Source organism: Phyllobates terribilis, unplaced genomic scaffold, assembly GCF_046119375.1.
Source record: "Phyllobates terribilis strain yellow unplaced genomic scaffold, ASM4611937v1 Scaffold_12__6_contigs__length_324123572, whole genome shotgun sequence".
Taxonomy (NCBI): Eukaryota; Metazoa; Chordata; class Amphibia; order Anura; family Dendrobatidae; genus Phyllobates; species Phyllobates terribilis.
In genome coordinates this window covers 242,595,145-242,621,688 of record NW_027362772.1, presented here as the reverse complement: position 1 = coordinate 242,621,688, position 26,544 = coordinate 242,595,145, and the positions used below count along the sequence as shown (strand labels likewise).

Here is a 26,544-nt window from a genome sequence, read left to right as displayed (position 1 = left end):
ACATTGCTCGGGCACCTCCATTTTGGAGGAGGTGCCTTATATATGATGAAGTCCTCCGGCCATTGGCCGGGGACTCCTTAGGACGGCGCGCGCGGCCCCTTTAAGAGGAGGGGAGCGCGCGCGCGCGCGCCCTAAGCACAGGGGCCGGGAAGGAGCGCGCGCTGAGAGCAGAGCGGGAGGAGGACGCCGGGAAGGAGCGCGCGCTGACAGCAGAGCGGGGAGAGGACGCCGGGCACGGAGCAGAGCGGTGAGGGGAGCAGCGTCCCTGCCTAGCAGAGGGCAGGGACGCCAGCGCTACACATCTGTTCTACCTCATACTCAGACGGGCAGCTGGAGATTTGGGAGCTGTGAGGAAGCAAGTGCGATTTGGGTGACACCTTTGAGGACTGGAGTATTTGTGATGTTGAAGTTGATGTGGAGGAGAGCCCACTTAAAGGAGCACTTGATATCCGTTGAAGCACCTGCTGTTTTTGTGCCTCATCTGGAATTTGTAGCGATTGGCGTGGCCGTAAGAAAGGGATCTTATCACATTGTCCGCTAAAAGAAGTAGACATTTTAGTTTGGCTGGAAGATGGTCTTTCTTCTGCAGATGTTACTGTTGCTTTAACACCTACCCCACGGACACAACCTTTTTTCCCCTTCCCAACACGCCTATTCCCCTTTCCACCAGCAGCAGGCCTTTTTCCACTCATTTTGGTGGTTAACTAATTCACAACTCTGGAGTTGTTTGCACAAAAAAACAATGGATGGTAACCGAGCAGAGCTGAGTGGCCAAACTGTGGTATTAAGCCAAAACTATTGGCTGGGTTAGATGCAAAAAAAAATTATTTTGAATTTGCAACCTGATGGAGGTCAGTATAGATGGACTAATAGAGAAAGTCCGACACACTACTAGAAGGCCAAATATTTTTTCAGAGGTAGATGCAGAAAAAAATATATTCAGTTTGCAACCTGATGGAGGTCAGTATAGATGGATTAATAGAACAAGACCCACACACAGCTAGAAGCCCAATATTTTTTCAGAGGTAGATGCAGAAAAAACTATATTCAGTTTGCAACCTGATGGAGGTCAGTATAGATGGACTAATAGAACAAGTCCCACACACTGCTAGAAGCCCAAATATTTTTTCAGAGGTACTGTAGATGCAGATAAAAATTAGTTTTAATTTGCAACCTGATGGAGGTCAGTATAGATGGACTAATAGAGAAAGTCCGACACACTACTAGAAGGCCAAATATTTTTTCAGAGGTAGATGCAGAAAAAAATATATTCAGTTTGCAACCTGATGGAGGTCAGTATAGATGGATTAATAGAACAAGACCCACACACAGCTAGAAGCCCAATATTTTTTCAGAGGTAGATGCAGAAAAAAATATATTCAGTTTGCAACCTGATGGAGGTCAGTATAGATGGACTAATAGAACAAGTCCCACACACTGCTAGAAGCCCAAATATTTTTTCAGAGGTACTGTAGATGCAGATAAAAATTAGTTTTAATTTGCAACCTGATGGAGGTCAGTATAGATGGACTAATAGAGAAAGTCCGACACACTACTAGAAGGCCAAATATTTTTTCAGAGGTAGATGCAGAAAAAAATATATTCAGTTTGCAACCTGATGGAGGTCAGTATAGATGGACTAATACAACAAGTCCCGCACACAGCTAGAAGCCCAAATATTTTTTCAGAGGTACTGTAGATGCAGATAAAAATTATTTTTAATTTGCAACCTGATGGAGGTCAGTATAGATGGACTAATAGAGAAAGTCCGACACACTACTAGAAGGCCAAATATTTTTTCAGAGGTAGATGCAGAAAAAAATATATTCAGTTTGCAACCTGATGGAGGTCAGTATAGATGGACTAATACAACAAGTCCCACACACAGCTAGAAGCCCAAATATTTTTTCAGAAGTACTGTAGATGCAGATAAAAATTAGTTTTAATTTGCAACCTGATGAAGGTCAGTATAGATGGACTAATAGAGAAAGTCCGACACACTACTAGAAGGCCAAATATTTTTTCAGAGCTAGATGCAGAAAAAAATTATATTCAGTTTGCAACCTGATGGAGGTCAGTATAGATGGATTAATAGAACAAGACCCACACACAGCTAGAAGCCCAATATTTTTTCAGAGGTAGATGCAGAAAAAAATATATTCAGTTTGCAACCTGATGGAGGTCAGTATAGATGGACTAATAGAACAAGTCCCACACACTGCTAGAAGCCCAAATATTTTTTCAGAGGTACTGTAGATGCAGATAAAAATTAGTTTTAATTTGCAACCTGATGGAGGTCAGTGTAGATGGACTAATAGAGAAAGTCCTACACACTACTAGAAGGCCAAATATTTTTTCAGAGCTAGATGCAGAAAAAAATTATATTCAGTTTGCAACCTGATGGAGGTCAGTATAGATGGACTAATAGAGAAAGTCCGACACACTACTAGAAGGCCAAATATTTTTTCAGAGGTAGATGCAGAAAAAAATATATTCAGTTTGCAACCTGATGGAGGTCAGTATAGATGGATTAATAGAACAAGACCCACACACAGCTAGAAGCCCAATATTTTTTCAGAGGTAGATGCAGAAAAAACTATATTCAGTTTGCAACCTGATGGAGGTCAGTATAGATGGACTAATAGAACAAGTCCCACACACTGCTAGAAGCCCAAATATTTTTTCAGAGGTACTGTAGATGCAGATAAAAATTAGTTTTAATTTGCAACCTGATGGAGGTCAGTATAGATGGACTAATAGAGAAAGTCCGACACACTACTAGAAGGCCAAATATTTTTTCAGAGGTAGATGCAGAAAAAAATATATTCAGTTTGCAACCTGATGGAGGTCAGTATAGATGGATTAATAGAACAAGACCCACACACAGCTAGAAGCCCAATATTTTTTCAGAGGTAGATGCAGAAAAAAATATATTCAGTTTGCAACCTGATGGAGGTCAGTATAGATGGACTAATAGAACAAGTCCCACACACTGCTAGAAGCCCAAATATTTTTTCAGAGGTACTGTAGATGCAGATAAAAATTAGTTTTAATTTGCAACCTGATGGAGGTCAGTATAGATGGACTAATAGAGAAAGTCCGACACACTACTAGAAGGCCAAATATTTTTTCAGAGCTAGATGCAGAAAAAAATTATATTCAGTTTGCAACCTGATGGAGGTCAGTATAGATGGACTAATAGAGAAAGTCCGACACACTACTAGAAGGCCAAATATTTTTTCAGAGGTAGATGCAGAAAAAAATATATTCAGTTTGCAACCTGATGGAGGTCAGTATAGATGGATTAATAGAACAAGACCCACACACAGCTAGAAGCCCAATATTTTTTCAGAGGTAGATGCAGAAAAAACTATATTCAGTTTGCAACCTGATGGAGGTCAGTATAGATGGACTAATAGAACAAGTCCCACACACTGCTAGAAGCCCAAATATTTTTTCAGAGGTACTGTAGATGCAGATAAAAATTAGTTTTAATTTGCAACCTGATGGAGGTCAGTATAGATGGACTAATAGAGAAAGTCCGACACACTACTAGAAGGCCAAATATTTTTTCAGAGGTAGATGCAGAAAAAAATATATTCAGTTTGCAACCTGATGGAGGTCAGTATAGATGGATTAATAGAACAAGACCCACACACAGCTAGAAGCCCAATATTTTTTCAGAGGTAGATGCAGAAAAAAATATATTCAGTTTGCAACCTGATGGAGGTCAGTATAGATGGATTAATAGAACAAGTCCCACACACTGCTAGAAGCCCAAATATTTTTTCAGAGGTACTGTAGATGCAGATAAAAATTAGTTTTAATTTGCAACCTGATGGAGGTCAGTATAGATGGACTAATAGAATGATGCTATGCCCAAAAGATTTTACTTCACTAGGTGCAGTAAAAAAATTGGTATTCTATACACAGGTGGTATATCTTGCAACACAGATAGGCTACTCCACTGACTAACACACTCTGCAATAGGCCAAAAAGGATTAGCTTTGCTAGATTCAGCCAAATGCTGTGAAAAAAACTTGCACAGCACTGGCACAGACCTGCCTGGCAAAAACTGATAGGAACTCATGTAACCTAGTCCTGAAAAGGACTGCAATTACAATTAGTCTTTACTCCCACAACCGATCTATTTAAGAGCACAGACCTCCCTGATAAAAGTCGTAGGAAATGCTGTAACCTAGTCCTTAAAAGGACTGCAATCACAACTATTCCCTACTCCCAAGCTATCTGTATATTTGTGCGAAAATTGGCTTGAAATTAACAAGGTATAGCGCACACAGCAACAGCGGTGCCGTCTAACACGCAGCTGCAGCAGTGAGAAAATGGTGGCGACGGGGAAAATGGCTTGGTCTTATAGGGCAAGGACATGTGACATACACTGCCAATGACACATGCCCTTGCTTGTGTGAAAAAAAGCACTTCGCTCCGTGTGTGCGCTGCTGATAGGCTGACAGATTGCACCTCCCCACTGTAAATGCGGGAAAGAGAAAAAAAAATGGAGATCTTCATTGTTCCTGCAGAGATCCATCCCCTGCCCCTCCCCCCACCCCGCTGTACACTCAAACTGCGTATTAACATTAATTTTCATCATTACTGAGAAAAAATCCAGTTATAATTTTGGTGCACGAACAGTTATCGAACATAAACTCGAACAGCCGAATTTTTCTCAAATTGTTCGTGTTCGCCGAACGGCTCGAACACCGCCCAAAACAGCTCGAATTTGAGATTGGCGAACAGTTCGAGTAGAACAACGCTCATCTCTACCAGAAAGGACAGAAGCCGCAAGAATGCTCGGAGTAATCGTCATTTCTCTTGTCTTGTGCCTTCTGATATTTTTGGGGGTCACCTGGTATGAATCCTCGAAAGCGGAGTTCCCACCAGGGATTGCAAATCCTAAATTTCTTAAGACAACTCATACATTTGTTGTTGGCTCATTCATCCTGGTGAGTGCATAGCCTAAATCTGAAGAATTTTACCTTTCCTTTGTTTTCCTACTTGTTCTTTCTCCAGTCTCAGAATTCTAGTTATGGGCACTTTTTATTTCTAATTCTTGGCAATTAATTGCTGCAGTTTTACAATGATTTATTCTATAAGCTCAGGCAGAGAAAACCTACTTGAAAATGTAAAAGCTATAGACATACAATACTATATAATATATATATATATATATATATGTGTGTGTATACATATATATTACAAAAACCTATTTTGGCGTTAAATTGGACCTTTCACCAGTTTAAAAATGTTAAACTGGGCACATCATGAAATAATGGCTGCAGATTTATGTTTTTAAAATAATTAGAGAACCATGTATCATTTCCTTTACACTTCACAAATGCTTGCTACTTAGTTTGGTATATCACATAAAATCGAAATAAAAAACACGTTTCTAGGTGTAACATGAAAAAATACAGAAAACTTCACGGGGTATGAATATTTTTTCAAGTGATTGTAAATTTTAATTTCTCTACTACATTGGGGAGATATTAGCTTGTATAGTTTAGGATGTAATTTATCTTAAGCGCAAGGGGATGTTACAAGAGATTTGGCTTTGGGAGGTCTGTACTTTTTCCTCTGTATGAGATTGACCAATCATAAGCAGGCAGCAACATACAGGGGAAAAAAGAACACTCCTCTAAAATAGCTTAGAATAGGCATTATTTGGGGTGAGACATGTAATGACACCGAGTCTGATCTCCTCACTCTGCAGAATAATTACAAGTACTGGGAGTAGAATAGAGATGAGCGTGATTATAATCACTGTTTATCACTCATCTTAGGGCAGTCAGTGTGGGGGGATGGCTATATCAGAGCTGACAGCGCTGTGAAAGAAGAGCTGCAGATGCACAGGTGACTGTAATGGGACAAAGCTCTTCTATAATGTTCCACCCCACCCACTGACTGCCATGAGATGAAAGATGAAAGGTGTATGGAATCAAACTCATCTCTGCTCTATTCCCCGTAATCACACACAGCTCTTCAGGTAGGTCAGTGGGAAGAGCAGATTGTCTGTCATTACATGTTTCACACAAGTTAAAGTCAGTTCTAAACTATTGTGGGGGGTGTTCTTTTTTTCCCTTGATGATGCTGCCTGCTTATGATTGGCCAACTTTTTACAGAGTAAGAAGTACATGCTTTTCATGGACAGCACTCCTACCTGTTATTACCTGAAGCTGTTCACACATCAGTGTATTTTTGCAGACTGATTGGTTGTCAGATTTTAATCCAAGTCTCAGATAAAACTCACCAGTGCAAGTCTATGTGTAAGGCCACGTTCACATATTCAGTATGTGGTCAGTATTTTCCATCAGTATTTGTAAACCAAAACCAGGAGTGGGTAAAAAATACAGAAGTGGTGATGTGTTTCTATTATACTTTTCCTCTGATTGCTTAACTCCTGAATTTGGCTTACAAATACTGATGGAAAATACTGACCACATACTGAAAGTACAGTATTTTCATGACTATGAAAATTGTATATTCACACTGAAGGCAACAAAACTATTAATTAACACATGTGGAATTATATACTTAACAAAAAAGTGTGAAACAACTGAAAATATGTCTTATATTCTAGGTTCTTCAAAGTAGCCACCTTTTACTTTGATGACTGCTTTGCACACTCTTGGCATTCTCTTGATGAGCTTCAAGAGGTAGTCACTGGAAATGGTCTTCCAACAATCTTGAAGGAGTTCTCAGAGATGCTTAGCACTTGTTGGTCCTTTTGCCTTCACTCTGCGGTCCAGCTCACCCCAAACCATTTCGATTGGGTTCAGGTCTGGTGACTGTGGAGGCCAGGTCATCTGGCGTAGCACCCCATCACTCTTCTTCTTGGTCAAATAGCCCTTACACAGCCTGGAGGTGTGTTTGGGGTCATTGTCCTGTTGAAAAATATATGATGGTCCAACTAAACGCAAAGCGGATGGAATAGCATGCCGCTGCAAGATGCTGTGGTAGCAATGCTGGTTCAGTATGCCTTCAATTTTGAATAAATCCCCAACAGTGTCACCAGCAAAGCACCCCCACACCATCACACCTCCTCCTCCTCCATGCTTCACGGTGGGAACCAGGCATGTAGAGTCCAGCCGTTCACCTTTTCTGCATCGCACAAAGACACGGTGGTTGAAACCAAAGATCTCAAATTTGGACTCATCAGACCAAAGCACAGATTTCCACTGGTCTAATGTCCATTCCTTGTGTTCTTTAGCCCAAAAAGTCTCTTCTGCTTGTTGCCTGTCCTTAGCAGTGGTTTCCTAGCAGCTATTTTACCATGAAGGCCTGCTGCACAAAGTCTCCTCTTAACAGTTGTTGTAGAGATGTGTCTGCTGCTAGAACTCTGTGTGGCATTGACCTGGTCTCTAATCTGAGCTGCTGTTAACCTGCGATTTCTGAGGCTGGTGACTCGGATAAACTTATCCTCAGAAGAAGAGGTGACTCTTGGTCTTCCTTTCCTGGGGCGGTCCTCATGTGAGCCAGTTTCTTTGTAGCGCTTGATGGTTTTTGCAACTGCACTTGGGGACACTTTCAAAGTTTGCCCAATTTTTCGGACTGACTGACCTTCATTTCTTAAAGTAATGATGGTGACTCGTTTTTTTTTACTTGGCTGCTTTTTTCTTACCATAATACAAATTCTAACAGTCTATTCAGTAGGACTATCAGCTGTGTATCCACCAGACTTCTGCACAACACAACTGATGGTCCCAACCCCATTTATAAGGCAAGAAATCCCACTTATTAAACCTGACAGGGCACACCTGTGAAGTGAAAACCATTTCCGGTGACTACCTCTTGAAGCTGATCAAGAGAATGCCAAGAGTGTGCAAAGCAGTCATCAAAGCAAAATGTGGCTACTTTGAAGAACCTAGAATATAAGACATATTTTCAGTTTTTTCACACTTTTAGTTAAGTATATAATTCCACATGTGTTAATTCATAGTTTTGATGCCTTCAGTGTGAATGTACAATTTTCAAAGTCATGAAAATACAGAAAAATCTTTAAATGAGAAGGTGTGTCCAAACTTTTGGTCTGTACTGTATGAACTTGGCCTAAGGCTAAGGTCCCACTATCAGTATTCGGTCAGTATTTTTTCTCAGGAGTGGGAGCCAAAACCAGGAGTGGGTGATAAATGCAGAATTGGTGACTTGTTTCTATTATACCTTTTCTCTGATTGTTCCTCACCTGGTTTTGGCTCCCACTCCTGAGAAAAAATACTGACCAAATACTGATAGAGGGGAAGTGATAAGAATGGACAGCACTCAGGTGTCATTCATGTGCTGTCCAATTGTCATGGACTATTTGATGAGAGAAACTTGAATAAACTCTTTTTGCATATCAGAAAAACTGATCAAACTCTTATAGTAAAAACTGACACTGACCAAACTCTGATGAAACTGATCAAAAATACTGATGAAAATTGGACTGTTTTTCTTATAGCCCACATTCAGACATTAGTTTTTTTCACATATGAGAAAAATTGACCAAGTTTCATCAGCGTGTCATCCAAGTTTCTCCATCTTCTCTCAGTTAAAAGTTCTTGAAAATCTGATCGCACCGGGATGGCATCCGAGAGTTGTCTGATTTCTTCACTTACATTGTCTATTTTGATCCAACACTTGGATCAACATCGGACATGCCTTGGCGATTTTTCACTTATTCTTTTCTTTGCTTTACAGGGGAAGATTCTTGATAAACTTGGATTATGGAACGTTGCAGGACCTATTAATTTTCTACTAAACATTTTAATGCCTAAGTTGAAGGAGGATCTAGAGATCTTCACAAAAGACCTACAATTTGAAGGAGTACCAGTGAGAGTCTACCAGCCCCGATCTCCTTCAGCTGGTGGCAGAAAAGGAATCATGTTCTTTCATGGAGGAGGATTCATGTTTGGAAGTATTGGTAAGAAAATCAAACTCTGTGGTTCAAAGATTGATCCATTGTGTGAAGGGATGTACTTACATATTCATTCTGCTGTATAAAGGTATGTACACGTGATACCTTTTTCAGGTGGGTTTGGAGCAAGTCTGTTCTGAAACCTGCCTAAAAAAATCATCCAGAAATACAAAAAAGAATGAAGATATGTATTTTGATATATAAAAATTACATTCTGTTCACATGTTGGGGCTTTTGAGTGTCTTTTAATCACTTCAGGTTTCCTAAGACGCCAAGCGGTTAAAAGAAGTGACCTGACCAATCTTCAGGCATTTTCCTCTTTCAAATTGTTCTATCATTTATAATACAAGTCAATGGGAAACCTCAAATAAATCCCGTGCGTATTTTTAAAAGCTTTGTTAAGTCTTTTTGCTTGAATAACAACTAGCTGATTCTTCATTCTTGAATTAAAAAAGGATGTTAAAAACACTGGGAAAACACTGAAAAAAAAAACATAATCTTGGAAAAGACGCTTCAGGAGAAAAAAAATGCTGGAATTTCTGAAACGATTTCCTAAAAGCTAGATTTTGAATCCTAAGCACTAGTGATAAGCAAGCATGCTTGGCACTGCTCAATACTCGATCGAGCATCACTAGATCAAGTATCGCGGGTGCTCGAGCGCCATGCTCGAGTCCCCGGCCTGCTTGTTTCACAGCTGTTAGACAGCCAATAAACATGTGGAGATTGCCCACCATACACAGTAATGCCGTAGCCATGTTGGCTACTGGCATTAATGTGATTGGCCGCATTGTGTCATTGGGTCATATAGAAGACCCGGTGGCATGATGCTCGGCACACTCTCCTTTGGAAGCAGATCAGGGAAAGTTGTTATAGGAGGCAGAGCTTAGATTAATGTGTGCCCCTCCTCCCTCTAAATATTATAAAGTTGCACCCTTTAGTGCATTTCATGTGGCACTAAAGGGCGTTTTTAACCTTTTTTACACCTATTAAATAAATAGTTAATTTTAATTAATTAAAAAAAAAAATTACTTGGGGTACCCCCTATTCTTGATAGCCAGCCACGGTAAAGCAGACAGCTGGGGGCTGATATTGTCAGGCTGGGGAAAGATATTGTCCCCTTGCCAGTATAAAAATACTAGCCCGCTGCTGCCACAAAATTGACATATCATATTAGATGTGACAATTCTGGTGCTCTGCCAGAATCATCCCAATTGACCTGGTCCAGTGGCAATTGGGATAATATTTTTTAGGGTTGCTGTGTAATGTCAGCTGGCTATCAGACTCCCCCATTACCAACCCAGTAATAAAAAACACACACACACTGAAAATAATACAGTGGGTACGGAAAGTATTCAGACCCCTTTAAATTTTTCACTCTTTGTTCCATTGCAGCCATTTGGTAAATTCTAAAAAGTTTATTTTTTTTCTCATTAAAGTACACACTGCACCCCATCTTGACTGAAAAAAAACTGAAATGTAGAAATTTTTGCAAATTTATTAAAAAAGAAAAACTGAAATATCACATGGTCATAAGTATTCAGACCATTTGCTTAGTATTGAGTAGAAGCACCCTTTTGAGCTAGTACAGCCATGAGTCTTCTTGGGAATGATTCAACAAGTTTTTCTCACCTGGATTTGGGGATCCTCTGCCATTCTTCCTTGCAGATCCTCTCCAGTTCCGTCAGGTTGGATGGTGAACGTTGGTGGACAGCTATTTTCAGGTCTCTCCAGAGATGCTCTATTGAGTCTAGGACAGGGCTCTGGCTGGGCCAGTCAAGAATGGTCACGGAGTTGTTCTGAAGCCACTCCTTTGTTATTTTAGCTGTGTGCTTAGGGTCACTGTCTTGTTGGAAGTTGAACCTTCGGCCAAGTCTGAGGTCCAGAGCACTCTGAAAGAGGTTTTCATCCAGGATATCTCTGTACTTGGCTGCATTCATGTTTCCTTCAATTGCAACCTGTCGTCCTGTCCCTGCAGCTGAAAAACACCCCCATAGCATGATGCTGACACCACCATGTTTCACTGTTGGGATTGTATTGGGTAGGTGATGAGTAGTACCTGGTTTTCTCCACACACACCGCTTAGAATTACCACCAAAAAGTTCTATCTTTGTCTCATCAGACCAGAGAATCTTATCTCTCATAGTCTGGGAGTCCTTCATGAGTTTTTGAGCGAACTCTATACGGGCTTTCATATATCTTGCACTAGGGAGAGGCTTCCGTCTGGCTACTCTGCCATAAAGGCCCGACTGGTGGAGGACTGCTGTGATAGTTGACTTTGTGGAACTTTCTCCTATCTCCCTACTGCATCTCTGGAGCTCAGCCACAGAGATCTTGGAGTTCTTCTTTACCTCTCACCAAGGCTCTTCTCCCACGATTGCTCAGTTTGGCTAGACAGCCAGGTCTAGGAAGACTTCTGGTGGTCCCAAACTTCTTTCATTTAAGGATTATGGAGGCCGCTGTGCTCTTAGGAACCTTGAGTAATGTAGAAATTCTTTTATAACCTTGGCCAGATCTGTGCCTTGCCACAATTCTGTCTCTGAGCTCCTTGGGCAGTTCCTTTGAGAAAATGATTCTCATTTGGTCTGACATGCACTGTGACCTGTGAGGTCTTATATAGACAGGTGTGTGCTTTTCCAAATCAAGTCCTATCAGTTTAATTAAACACAGCTGGACTCCAATGAAGGAGTAGAACCATCTGAAGGAGGATCACAAGGAAATGGACAGCATGTGACTTAAATATGAGTGTCTGAGCAAAGGGTCTGAATACTTATGACCATGTGATATTTCAGTTTTTCTTTTTTAATAAATTTGCAAAAATTTCTACATTTATGTTTTTTTCAGTCAAGATGGGGTGCAGAGTGTACTTTAATGAGAAAAAATGAACTTTGTAGAATTTACCAAATGGCAGCAATGAAGCAAAGAGTGAAAAATTTAAAGAGGTCTGAATACTGTCCGTACCCACTGTGCTTTATTTGAATGAAGCCTCTCCCACAATATCCCTTGTTCATCAATTTATTTAAAAAATGTTCCCATGAATCTCCTCCATCTTAGTCCAAGTTCCTTACATCCGGCTTCGATATCTGTGAATAGCAGTAAATTCACAGGTGCTGGGTAGTGACGACAGCTCTCATAAGAGCCGCTGGCTCAACACTACGCTCACATGCCATCCAGCCAGCTGTGTAAATGCCCTGTGTCTGTGAGTATACCTGGACCAGTGTCTTCATGAATCCACCTCTCCAGGTGAGCCTAACATTTCACTTTTTTTTAAACCATTTACCTATCTCCATCCATTAAAACATTATGCTTGTTTAACCCCTTAAGCCCCGCGGGTGGTTTGCACGTTAATGACAAGGCCAATTTTTACAATTCTGACCACTGTCACTTTATGAGGTAATTACTCTGGAACACTTCAACGGATCCCCCTGATTCTGAGATTGTTTTTTCATGACATATTGTACTTCATGATTGTGGAAAAATTTCTTCGATATCACTTGCGTTTATTTGTGAAAAAAACAGAAATTTGGCGAAAATTTTGAAAATTTTGCAATTTTCAAAATTTGAATTTTTAAGCCCTGAAATCAGAGAGATATGTCACACAAAAGAGTTAATAAATAACATTTCCCACATGTCTACTTTACATCAGCACAATTTTGGAACCCAAATTTTTTTTTGTTAGGGAGCTATAAGGGTTAAAAGTTGACCAGCGATTTCTCATTTTTCCAACAAAATTTACAAAACCATTTTTTTAGGGACCACATCACATTTGAAGTCACTTTGAGAGGTCTTTATGACAGAAAATACCCAAAAGTGACACCATTCTAAAAACTGCACCCCTCAAGGTGCTCAAAACCACATTCAAGAACTTTATTAACCCTTCAGGTGCTTCATAGGAATTTTTTGAATGTGGAAGAAAAAAATGAACATTTAACTTTTTTCACAAAAATGTTACTTTAGACCCAATTTTTTTATTTTCACAGGGGCAACAAGAAAAAATGGACCGCAAAATTTGTTGTGCAATTTCCCCTGGGCACACAGATACCCAATATTTGGGGAAAAAACACTGTTTGGGCGCACTGTAGGGCTCGGAAGGGAAGGAGCGCCATTTGACTTTTTGATTGTAAAATTTGCTTGAATAATTAGCGGACACCATGTTGCGTTTAGAGAGCCCCTGTGTGCCCAAGCATTGGAGCTCCCCCACAAGTGACCCCATTTTGGAAACTAGACCCCCCAAGGCACCTATCTAGAAGCATAGTGAGCAGTTGCAACCCCCAGGTGCTTCACAAATTGATTCGTAAAAATGAAAAAGTGAAAAAAAAAACACTTTTTCATTGTTACGAATCAATTTGTGAAGCACCTGGGGGTTCCAACTGCTCACTATGCATCTAGATAGGTGCCTTGGGGGGTCTAGTTTCCAAAATGGGGTCACTTGTGGGGGAGCTCCAATGTTTGGGCACACAGGGACTCTCTAAATGCAACATGGTATCCGCTAACAAATTGAATGGAAAATCGGCTCAAATTGTTAGCGGACACCACATTGCGTTTGGAGAGCCCCTCTGTGCCCAAACTTTGGAGCTCCCCCACAAGTGACCCCATTTTGGAAACTAGACCCCCAAGGCACCTTTCTAGATGCATAGTGAGCACTTGGAACCCCCAGGTGCTTCACAAATTGATTTGTAATAATGAAAAAGTGAAAAAAAAACCACTTTTTCATTTTTACGAATCAATTTGTGAAGCACCTAGGGGTTCCAAGTGCTCACTATGCATCTAGATAGGTGCCTTGGGGGGTCTAGTTTCCAAAATGGGGTCACTTGTGGGGGAGCTCCAATGTTTGGGCACACAGGGACTCTCTAAATGCAACATGGTATCCGCTAACAAATTGAATGGAAAATCGTCTCAAATTGTTAGCGGACACCACATTGCGTTTGGAGAGCCCCTCTGTGCCCAAACTTTGGAGCTCCCCCACAAGTGACCCCATTTTGGAAACTAGACCCCCTAAGGCACCTTTCTAGATGCATAGTGAGCACTTGGAACCCCCAGGTGCTTCACAAATTGATTCGTAATAATGAAAAAGTGAAAAAAAAAACACTTTTTCATTTTTACGAATCAATTTGTGAAGCACCTAGGGGTTCCAAGTGCTCACTATGCATCTAGATAGGTGCCTTGGGGGGTCTAGTTTCCAAAATGGGGTCACTTGTGGGGGAGCTCCAATGTTTGGGCACACAGGGACTCTCTAAATGCAACATGGTATCCGCTAACAATTTGAATGGAAAATCGGCTCAAATTGTTAGCGGACACCACATTGCGTTTGGAGAGCCCCTCTGTGCCCAAACTTTAGAGCTCCCCCACAAGTGACCCCATTTTGGAAACTAGACCCCCCAAGGCACCTTTCTAGATGCATAGTGAGCACTTGGAACCCCCAGGTGCTTCACAAATTGATTCGTAATAATGAAAAAGTGAAAAAAAAAACACTTTTTCATTTTTATGAATCAATTTGTGAAGCACCTAGGGGTTCCAAGTGCTCACTATGCATCTAGATAGGTGCATTGGGGGTCTAGTTTCCAAAATGGGGTCACTTGTGGGGGAGCTCCAATGTTTGGGCACACAGGGACTCTCTAAATGCAACATGGTATCCGCTAACAAATTGAATGGAAAATCGGCTCAAATTGTTAGCGGACACCACATTGCGTTTGGAGAGCCCCTCTGTGCCCAAACTTTGGAGCTCCCCCACAAGTGACCCCATTTTGGAAACTAGACCCCCCAAGGCACCTTTCTAGATGCATAGTGAGCACTTGAAAACCCCAGGTGCTTCACAAATTGATTCGTAATAATGAAAAAGTGAAAAAAAAAACACTTTTTAATTTTTATGAATCAATTTGTGAAGCACCTGGGGTTCCAAGTGCTCACTATGCATCTAGATAGGTGCCTTGGGGGGTCTAGTTTCCAAAATGGGGTCACTTGTGGGGGAGCTCCAATGTTTGGGCACACAGGGACTCTCCAAATGCAACATGATATCCGCTAACAATTTGAGCCGACAATTTGTTAGCGGATATCATGTTGCATTTGGAGAGTCCCTGTGTGCCCAAACATTGGAGCTCCCCCACAAGTGACCCCATTTTGGAAACTAGACCCCCCAAGGCACCTATCTAGATTCATAGTGAGCACTTGGAACCCAGGTGCTTCACAAATTGATTCATAAAAATGAAAAAGTGTTTTTTTGTTCACTTTTTCATTATTACGAATCAATTTGTGAAGCACCTGGGGGTTCCAAGTGCTCACTATGCATCTAGAAAGGTGCCTTGGGGGGTCTAGTTTTCAAAATGGGGTCACTTGTGGGGGAGCTCCAAAGTTTGGGCACAGAGGGGCTCTCCAAACGCAATGTGGTGTCCGCTAACAATTTGAGACGATTTTCCATTCAATTTGTTAGCGGATACCATGTTGCATTTAGAGAGTCCCTGTGTGCCCAAACATTGGAGCTCCTCCACAAGTGACCCCATTTTGGAAACTAGACCCCCCAAGGCACCTATCTAGATTCATAGTGAGCACTTGGAACCCCAGGTGCTTCACAAATTGATTCATAAAAATGAAAAAGTGTTTTTTTTTTCACTTTTTCATTTTTACGAATCAATTTGTGAAGCACCTGGGGGTTCCAAGTGCTCACTATGCATCTAGATAGGTGCCTTGGGGGGTCTCGTTTCCAAAATGGGGTCACTTGTGGGGGAGCTCCAATGTTTGGGCACACAGGGGCTCTCCAAACGCAACATGGCGTCCGCTAACAATTTGAGCCGATTTTCCATTCAATTTGTTAGCGGACACCATGTCGCGTTCGGAGAGCCCGTGATGTGCCTAAACAGTGGAGCTCCCCCACAAGTGTCCCCATTTTGGAAACTATACCCCTCAAGGATTTTATTAAGGTGTATAGTGAACATTTTGATCCCAGAGGTACGGCACAGAATTTGTTTACATTAGGTCATCATTTTGAATAAGTTGTCATTATTCTTGAGCGCAAGTGCTCGCTACTTGAGTTTGCATCGGGTACTCAGGTATGCACCATGTACAGCGTGTGCTCGAGTGACATGCTCGAGTCCCTGCTCCGCATGTTTCACGGTTATTAGACACCCAAAAAAAAACATGCGGGGATCGCTCGTGCATGGCAGGCAATCCCCGTAAAGTTTTTTGGCCGCGAAGCATATGGGGCAGAGACTCGAGCTTGTCACTCAAATACCCACGATGCTCAATGCATACCAGAGCACCCGATGCAAACTCAAGTAGCGAGCACTTGCTCTCAACACTAGTCGCCATATCGTCATCTTTTTTTCTTACTTTTGAAAAAAATCCCAACCCCAGCCCTAACCCTAGCACAACCCTAGCCCCAGCACAACCCTAGCCCCAGCACAACCCTAGCCCCAGCACAACCCTAGCCCCTGCACAACCCTAGACCCAGCACAACCCTAGCCCCAGCACAACCCTAGCCCCAAACCCAGCCCTAACCCTAGCCCAATCCTAACCCAAGAGTTTATTTTTGACGCCGTTCCTTGTGCGGTATAAGTGATTAGACGACTTTATTCTTCGGGTCGGTGTGATTACAGCAATGTCAGAATCATATGGGGTTTTTATGACTGACAGCTGTCACACACTAAAAGACGCATTTTTTGTAAAATCTAGTTTTTGCATCGCCATATTTTGAGAGCTATAATTTTTCCAGATTTTGGCAGACAGTCATGTGACGGCTCGTTTTTTGCGGGATGACTTGACGTTGTTATTGGTGCCATTTTCAGGCACGTGACATTTTTTGATCGCTTTCTATTCCGATTTTGGGAGGCAGAATAAACAAAAACCAACAATTCAGGAATTGTTGTTTTGTTTTTTTTTTTATTCTGTTCCGCGTGTGGTAAAATTGATGAGGTAGCTTTATTCTTCGGGTCAGTACATTTACAGCGGTACCACATTTGTATCATTTTTCTATGTTTTGGCGCTTATACACAATAAAAGCTATTTTATAGAAAAAAATATTTTTTAGTATCGCTTTATTCTGAGAGCTATAACTTTTTTATTTTTCGGCTGATGGAGCTGTATGGCAGCTTGTTTTTTGCGGGACGAGATGACGTTTTCAGCGGTATCATTTTTATTTATATGCGTCTTTTTGATCGCGTGTTATTCCACTTTTTGTTTGGCGGTATGGTGATAAAGCATTGTTTTTTGCTTCGTTTTTTTTTTTTTTTTTTTTTTACCGTGTTCACTGAAGGGGTTAACTAGTGGGACAGTTTTATAGGTCAGGTTGTTCCGGACGTGGCGATACCAAATATGTGTACTTTTATTGTTTTTTTTTTATTTTTTTTATAATAATATTTATTGATGGGTACATTATATTTTTATTTTTGGTGTATTATTTTTTTTATTTTTTTATAATATTTTTGCACATTTTTTTTTTTTTTTCCACTTTCACACAGTTTATACACTTTATTACTTTGTCCCACTCTGGGACTTTCACTTTTTTTTTTCTGATCGCCTGCATGGCACAGGAATGGAGCACCATCCCTATGCCATGAAGGCTGTCAGAAGTGCACAGTGTGAAGATTGCTTGGAGATGCACTGCGCATGTCCAAGCAATCTTCCTGCTCTCTGGTGACCCGGATGTTGTCATGACGACATCGGGTCATCATGGCAACACCCGGGAAGCCTTTGCAGACTGCGCTGGAAGCCGGAAGAGGAGGTGAGTATCGCCGATCACCTCCCCTTGCCCCCGCAATGCCGCGATCGACTTCGATCGCAGCATCGCGGGGGTTAATGTGCTGGGAGCGGTGCAGGACCGCTCCCTGCACATAGTACCGGGTGTCAGCTGTGACAATCAGCTGACACCCGGCGGCGATCGCGCCCGCACAGCCTGTGTGCGCGCGCGATCGCGATGACGTACTAATACGGGTCTGGCTCTTAAGTCCCAGGGCACAGACGCGTATTAGTACGTCAGATGTTATTAAGGGGTTAAAGGGGTTTTCCCACAAATAAAAGTTATTTTTAATCAATAGATCTTGGAATGATAATAAGTTCCACAATTCAATGTATTTAAATAAAATGTTCCTGTGCTGAGATAATCTTATAAATGTGCCCCTGTGTAATGGCTGTGTCTGACTGTGTACGGAACATGGTCTGATCATACCACATCTCCTAGGCAGGGGAGGAAGCAAAAGAGAATACAGACATTACAGCAGGGGATCACAGCTGATTCTTTCTTTGAGGTAAAACATGGTTTAAAAACAGGCAGGGAAATGTCTTACCTCACAGAAAGAATCAGCTGTGATCCCCTGCTGTAATGTCTGTATACTCTTTTCCTTCTTTCCCTGCCCAGGAGCTGTGGTATGATCAGACCATGTTCCGTACACGGTCAGACACAGTCATTACACAGTACACAGCAGGGACATTATAAGATTATCTCAGCACAGGAACATTTTATTTAAACACATCCAATTGAGGAAGTTATTATTATTCCAAGATCTATTGATTAAAATCAGCTTTCGTTCGTGGGAAAACCCCTTTAGCTGTCATTTTCATGTCATCATGACAGCATTTTGGACTGAGACAGTCACCCCATCACCCTACCATGCATACTGACCCGGTGCTTTTTCATCCAGTCGGCACTCATACTGATCATCAAACATCCACTTGCCCCTCATACATTTGTTCATACATATGCATAAAGCAGCATGAGTATAGCATGTAATATAAATAATGTAATAAGTGCTTAACCAGAATGGAGCAAGCCACCCAACAAAGAAGGGGCCAACCAAGCCTAACCTAAAAGGAACTTTCCCAGCAATAGCTTCAGCCACCATCATGGTGGCAGGCCACTTATTTGTAAGTGAGTTTTGGGACCCTTTCAACCTTTTTACAACCTTTTAAAGGAAAGGAGGTTTTGTGACCCACATTGTGCAGTAGAAAATAGGCAACAACACTGCAAAGGAAAAGAGAAGCAGAAGACCCCCATTTCCACTTTTAAGTACCCAACTTTCTTTTGTAGCTAGCAGCATCCAGAATCATCTAGTTAAGTAAATATAATAGATTATTATGGCCATTTTTTAACGGGTCCTGATAGAATGGCTCCTGAGAATTTCTATGACACTGATAGTAGAATGGATCCTAATAACTAATCCCTTGTTCATTTGGCTTAGACACCTATGAAACTTTATGCCGATACCTAATGAAGAATTCTGGAGCAGTGGTTGTCTCTGTTGGGTAAGGTGACAACATTCCACTAACATTTCCTGATGTTTTAATTAATGTAGGGATGTAGTGACGATGATATTGGATTTTTATCACTTCAGTTTGTAGGTATGGTGACAATTACTGTAGATAAAAATGAGTTGTCTAAAGCAACCAACCTGATTAAAGCTGATTATAGATGAAATCTGATTGATTTTTGGGGGTAACTACTGCAACTGCGTTTATTTTCATACAAAATGCCTGGAGGGGAGATTGATTAAAAACAAAAAAATACAGGAAATGTCCAAGACAATAACTCAATTTTCAGCTCCCATTTTTGGAAAATTAAAGCTGTATTTCCATGTATTTTAACTAAAATAGTGTAATGAAGGAGCTGAGCTGCCTGCTTTAGACAACTTCTGTCCTTGTACAGAGGATACCCAGCTCAGGACCACTATCACTTAGGGTCAAGAGTAACTACAAGAAAAGGTTCTCGATCTGAGCTTGGCCATGGCTCATTTTTATTGGGAGCAATTAATAATACCTTATGCAAAGTGCCTGCAAACTATATGAAATGGGTAGAGGTGGTAAACAATGGATATTGTGTTCTTTATTATACAGATATTGACCCTCGTTTTCTAAACCACAAAACTCCAATATAATTTTTTTTATGCATATCTATATTTCAGGTACCGCCTGGCACCAGAACACAGATGCCCAGCTGCATTGGATGACTGTGTCTTGGCCACAGTTCACTTCCTGAAGACGGCGCAAGAACATGGAGTCGATCCTTCTTCTATTATAATATGTGGAGACAGTGCCGGGGGTAATCTCACAGCTGGTGTTTGTCAAGCTCTTGTGGGCAGGACAGATATCCCAAAGCTTTTTGCCCAGGTGATGATGTACCCAGTGGTCCAGGTGGCGGACCTCAATTTACCCTCATACCAACAAAACAAGATGGTCCCTTTGTTACTCCAAGAAGATGTCCTATACTACCTGTTGACCTATATAGGTGGTGATCCTTCTTTATCAAAAGAAATTATAAAGGGCAGCCATGTTCCTCCTGAAATAAGAGAAAAATTCTGAGGAATTTAAGGTCAAAGGCTACAAACCTAACATCATGGCACCCTTTAATAAAGAGATTTATGAGAAAGTTAAGATAACTCTTGACCTTCCGTGTTCCCCATTGTTGTCCGATGATTCTGTGATCAATCAATTACCACAGGCCTACATACTAACATGTGAGTTTGATGTTCTTCGTGATGATGGGATACTCTATAAGAAACGTCTGGAGGACAATAGAGTCCCGGTCACATGGTATCATGTTAAAGATGGCTTCCATGGAATTGTCAGCTACTTTAACGAACCTGATATGGTTTCTGGAAAGCTGGCTTTGGATAATGTTAGTGCTTACATTAAAAACCTTTGAAACCTTGTGTGGTGAAAATCTTTGAGATCTTCCATTTTTTGCTTTATGTTATGACTAAAGATGAGTGGATTGATCTGTGGAGGATCGAGTGTGAGTCAAATTTCCTGAAATTAGCCGTTTCATATGAATTTCAACAGTTTGAGATACGATTTTCGATCCACAAAATTAAAAAAAAAAAACTTGCCTGGTACTATTTACCACACTACTGAAACATCAGAGAGCAAGCTAATGTAATTTATATTGCTGCACAGACCTCCCCATAATGTCCTGCAGCTATGACATCCAGCGAATGATCATACTTTATGCAGTGGTGGTCGATACCTGGACCATCACACATCAGCGATCCCCAGAGGAGCATAGTTTGTAAGACAGAGTAATTTTTAATCTCCAGAGTTTCTTTCTTCTGTATAGTATAAGCCCTTATAGTCAGTGGGGTCCTGTAGAGTCGAGAGGAGGGACTTCCTGATAGAATCTGGTAATATACTGTGCGGTAAGTGAGTACACTGGACAGCAGCGTAAGATGTTACCAGTGCAGCTGCTGTTTGACTGACTGTGCTAGCAACATCTAAATGCTATCAACCAGCTGTCAACTAATAGACAGAAGAGATGAGAGAGGTGCAGGCAGCTAAGTGTCCGACATACTAAACAGTATCTGCGTCCTCCTACTTTGCCGAACAGTAGGTCGGGTTTCGGCACCACTCCAGCAGCAGAACACAGATATTGTCTGATATGTAGTCATACGCCTATTATTCTTTGCTATGTTTACCACTTTGCCAACTTCTAGTTCTCTCTTTAGCATGGACATAGATTTCTTGTTTCAGCATAGTTGTGGAGTGTTTGTTACTATTTAATAAACTGTAAATCATTTATAGCCAAGTAACTTTTCAATTTTTATTTCATTATACTCTTTGTGGGCTGATGATTTTATTGACTTGCTTATGGTACTTTTGTATTATTTTAGAGGTTTAATAGCATATTTAATTTCTAGATATATTTATTTTGTGCTTACGTTGTACTGTCTCCTCCTGTTTGGTCTGGCTCACCTTCCAATGTTTTTAACATTTTTGTTTACTTGACATATATGTCAATCAATAAATGGTCCAAGTGTCATCAGTTTTTCTCATACCTAGGGAAAAAAAAGCTTCTCCACCTTCTTCATTCTGACAGTCTGTGAATATTGGACCGCACTTATATGTCATCCGAGTGACCTATTTTTTCATGGACCCATAGACTAGCATAACCGATTTTAATTTGACCCTCAGATCAAAATCGCACATGTCTCCTGGATTTTCCATCGATTGTACAGTCCTGGGGCAGGGAATGTTATTTCGAGGATCCATACAGAAAATTTGCTTTCGGATTTAAAAATTTTGTAGGCTCACTTGTATGTGAGTAATAAGAGTATATAACTAATTAATATGTGTATCAAAAAATAGTATATATGTCGAGCATAGGATAATTGTTCTGCTGTTGAGGAGAATAGACTTTTAATTAAAATGTCATTCAAAGGTTGGGTCAAAAACATATTTATCTAAATAAAGCAGTTGTACAATACAGTATCTGCTCATTTAGGCCATTAGAGGCCATTAGGGGAAAGTGAAGCAAATCGAAAAATCCACTGACATTCTTTCTGCAATATCAGTCTATCTCATTCACCTTTCTGGCATGTTGTTTAACAACTTCTAAGACACAAAATGATAGGATACGTTAGTCCTCTGCTGTTATTTCGGTATGTACTAACTATTTAGCACTATCTGTACCTATACTCTATGGACTTTTTTATCTGTTCTTACGTGTTTTGCTCTCTTCTATTTTCTGTTTAGTCTTTCTTTGGCATTTTATATCCTATATGTATGCACACATATAGTTTTGTATATATTAATATTCTTACCTAATTTATAACCTTGTATACCCCTGTGCATATATATTTGTCTGGTTCCTTGCGACTCCTTTTTTTTAAACCAAATTAATAATGAAATAAAATGCAAAAAAAAATGAAGGTTGTAACTGTTCAACCATCAGTGCTTGGGCCTCTTTGCATGACCATATTTTCGGTCCGAGTTCTATCCGTGAAAAAATTGACATTACTCGAACCAATATTATTAAATGGGGCAGTGAAGATGAACAATTTTTTTCACTGACCGAATCTGTGTGTGAAAAAATGGCAGCCTGCAGTAGTGCACTAGTTTCTACTGTAAATCGGATGAGACTCACCCATTCAAGTCCATGGGTGCGCAAAAAAAAAGCATATGCCATAAAGAGCCACAGTATATTATACGATTTTTACAGATACATTGCAGTTCTGTAACATAGGAAACTGTAAATGGTTAATAGTTGCTGTAAAAAAAATGGATTACACACAGATGACAAGTGAGAAAAAAAATCGTCCCACTTTTCTGGATGAAACTCTGACCGATGTTTTATACGCTTGTGTGAACTTACCCATTAAAGTAGATCTGCCGGATTTCGGGATATGTCTGTTTTAGCAAATTCTTTTGTTTATCATTAAATGAGAACTTTGGGACATCTTTTCTACATTGTGCCAATCCTGTGTCATTCGTACTAGAAAATTATGGATACGTATTGACATGACTGAATGGACAAAGCTGCATCAAAAATTCTGTAAAAAAAAGTGTGTGATTTTGCCAGGACTTTTCAGTGTTTGCTGGCCGTTTTCAGCTAGACGTTTTCTTCAGGTTAAGGGCTCGTGCAGATAAGACTGCGATCCAACAAAACATTAGATCACACTCGGACCAATGTTTCGCTTCATGCCTGAGTTTTACCTGATGTTCGAATTGCACACGGCCATGCAAATCAATGCAATATTGGACTGCACTCGGATGCATTTTTGTGTGTGCTTTTTTTAAACATTGCTTTTTTTCTCGTTTTTGACTCTATTATTTTGTCTCTTGTTGATGTGTCATGCTTTAAATAAAGCTGCTTTGTTTTTGATACTTCCTGTTTTTTTTTGCGTTGACAAAACTTTATTGATATACTTAGGTGTGGATTTAGTGATGAGCGAATACCGTAATATTCGTAATCACTATACTCGTAACGAGTACGTTGTAATAATCGCATATTAGTTCCGAATAGCGAGTGCAATGTAAGTCAATGGGGAATGCGAGTAATTTTCTGCTGGACCCTACAAAGGGCTCTGGGGGCCTGAGGAAAAGGCTGAAATGGATGGGAAAGTGATGAAACAGAATGGGAAGAGCCCGGAGAATGTGCCTGCATGCATTTCTGACTCACATATGGTTTCTGGGAATAAGTTTGTCGCATTATTATGCCACTTTTACAGACACACAAGAACAACTACCAAACGTAACCTAAAATGCATTTAACAGGCCAAAAGGTTAAAAAACAGTTTTTCCTGCATAATCACTAGTATATAAGGCTAAATAAACCAGAGAAACAAAAAAATAGTGTTTGTTCACACATACTGTTGTGGCTTTTTTTCCCCTTTTACAATTGGGAGGGCCCTGACTTATACATTTTCTAGGTCCCTCTGTCATACATCATTTTTAGTTCGCTATTCTCCAGCACTTATGGCGCCCCTGCGGTCCAGTCACAATGGTATCACCTCCCTAAGTGGGGTGGTATCATGTCTGGAGGAAAATGGAGCTCCCTACATCAGGTATCCACTCATGCACACACATGCCTCATCCCTTACCAGAAGGGGGAGCACAAGCACCTAGGTTTAGGAGAGTCAGGGATTTTCCTGGCTGAGTTATGGTTGACGCAGGAAGCCACCATCCCAAGGGTCTCCAATCACAAATAGTAGTTAAGCTGGAGTAGGAATACTGTCCTGGTTTGTCCACTGCACAATATGCATAGGGTTTGGAAAAATTAGCCCTATGGGCCGAGTCATGGTTGACTCACTATTTTGGCTGTAACAGCTAGCTTGGCTTGTGCCATCAACAACTGAAAATGCCCAAAAAGCCTGTTGTTAAGTGACGTGGATGTGGTCAGTGTTGTCAGTGGTGCACAAGAAGGCACTCAGTCTGTGTCAGGTCAGAAGAAGCTTGATGCATCCACTATGTTCCTGGGAAAATTTCCCGGTCTGGAACGTAAACGTGTGTGGAAGCCAGAAGAGCGAGAGCAGATTCTGTCTTGGATAGCAGACAAGGCCTCTACGCATTTGTCAAGCAGCAACAAATCTTCCATGACCACACAGTCTACAGTACTGTGGATACACAGAAGGCTGGCCCATCCAGTCCTGAAGCTGGTTCTCCTTCCTCCTGCCATTATCAGTCACAGGAGACATATGACCCCAAGCGTGGCCACTCCTAGGATCTGTTTGGTACGTTTCCTTTGGTTGGCTCTGGCCTATAACCGTGCAGCATTGAAGAGGGACAAGAGGAGGTGGCGTGCGTTGATGCTCAAGTATTTGAGGAACTAAGGTCAGGAGAAAGCCACTTGCAGGAACGTCATTTACTGTCTCCAGAGTTGGAGGCTTATGATGATGAGACACAGTTGCCATCAGGTCAGCCTACAATGTCAACTGGGAAGGAGGACGAGATGGAAGATGAGGTGGTTGATGATGAGTCCACTGATCCGACCTGGACCGTTGGCATGCATAGCCATGACAGCAACACACAAGAAGATGGATATGTAGCACCAACATAGGCACCAAGGGGTCGTGGTTTGCCAGGAGTGAGAACTGGGTCAACTTTTCCCAAGAACACCCCCGCTGTGCTCCAAGTCAGGTCAAGGGGGTGTTCATCTGCTGTGTGGAATTTTTTTTCCTGAAAGTCCTTCAGAGAAAAACATTGTAGTCTATAACATCTACCATACCAAGTTTAGCAGAGGCCAGGGCAAAGACAAACTGAGCTCCACCAGTATGCGAAACCACATGGCAGCCAAGCACCCCAGTAGGTGGGCGGAACTCGAGGGTACCAAATCTGCATCTGCAAACCAATGCCATGTCACCTGGGCTATGTCCTTCAGAATCTGCTGTTCAGGAAGCAGGCACTCATACCTCCTGCCCACAAGCTGCAGTTGCTCACACACAACAAACATCAACCACATTCACTTCCTTGTCTCAGCGAAGCAGCTAATTGTCCATGCCTGAGAGCTTGGAAAGAAAGCGTAAATACCCAGCCACGCACCCACAGGCACAAATACTAAACTCGCACATTGCGAAATTGCTAGCTGTGGAGATGTTGCCGTTTAGTCTTGTGCAAACACAGTCTTTCCGTGATCTCTTGACTGTGGCTGCCCCACGATACAGTGTTCCAAGTCGCCATTATTTTGCCCGGTGTGCCGTCCCTGTGTGACACAAGCACGTGTTAAACAATCTGAACCGTGCTCTCACCAACGTCGTAACCGGGAAGGTCCACATAACAACAGACACCTGAACAAGTTGTTGTGGACACGGACGATACATTTCTGTCACAGCACACTGGGTGAACCTGGTGGAGGGTGGGACAAAGGCACAAACTGGAACATCACATATCCTACCCACGCCAAGAATAGAGGGCCCAACTTCTGTCAGGGTTTCCGCCTCTTCATATTCCACTTCCTCTCTCCCCTCCTCCTGCTCCTCATCCTCTGCTGCCAAGCTGGGACCTGTGCAGCAGCGCATCAGCAAAGCGACAACACGCTCTGCTGAAGCTGATCTGTTTAGGTCAGAAAGCACACACTGCAGCAGAGCTGTGGCAAGCTTTAAAACAACAGACCGATCAGTGGCTCTCCCCGCTGCACCTCCAACCCGGTCTGGTCGTCTGCGATAATGGACGTAACCTGGTGGCGGCTTTAAAGGTCAGCAAGCTGGTACACGTGCCATGCATGGCTCACGTGCTGAACCTTGTTGTTCAGAAATTTCTGAAAACCTACCGTGACTTGCCGTACCTACTTGAGAAGGTGCGCCGTATTAGCGCCCATTTCCGCCATTCCTCTACCGTTTTTGCTGGTCTTACAGCACTGCAAAAGCGCTTGAATTTGATTTGCAAAGTCAGTGACTCATTTGCGACCTGCCCACCTGGTGGAACTCAACCTATCATATGTTGGC

The 26,544-nt window shown here is 41.5% G+C and overlaps 1 pseudogene; it reads left to right on the top strand.

Annotated features, from left to right (window-relative positions):
• The first annotated feature begins 4,789 nt into the window (after nucleotides 1-4,789).
• On the top strand, nucleotides 4,790-23,390 carry LOC141172484 (arylacetamide deacetylase-like 4; annotated as a pseudogene).
• Nucleotides 23,391-26,544: the final 3,154 nt, after the last annotated feature.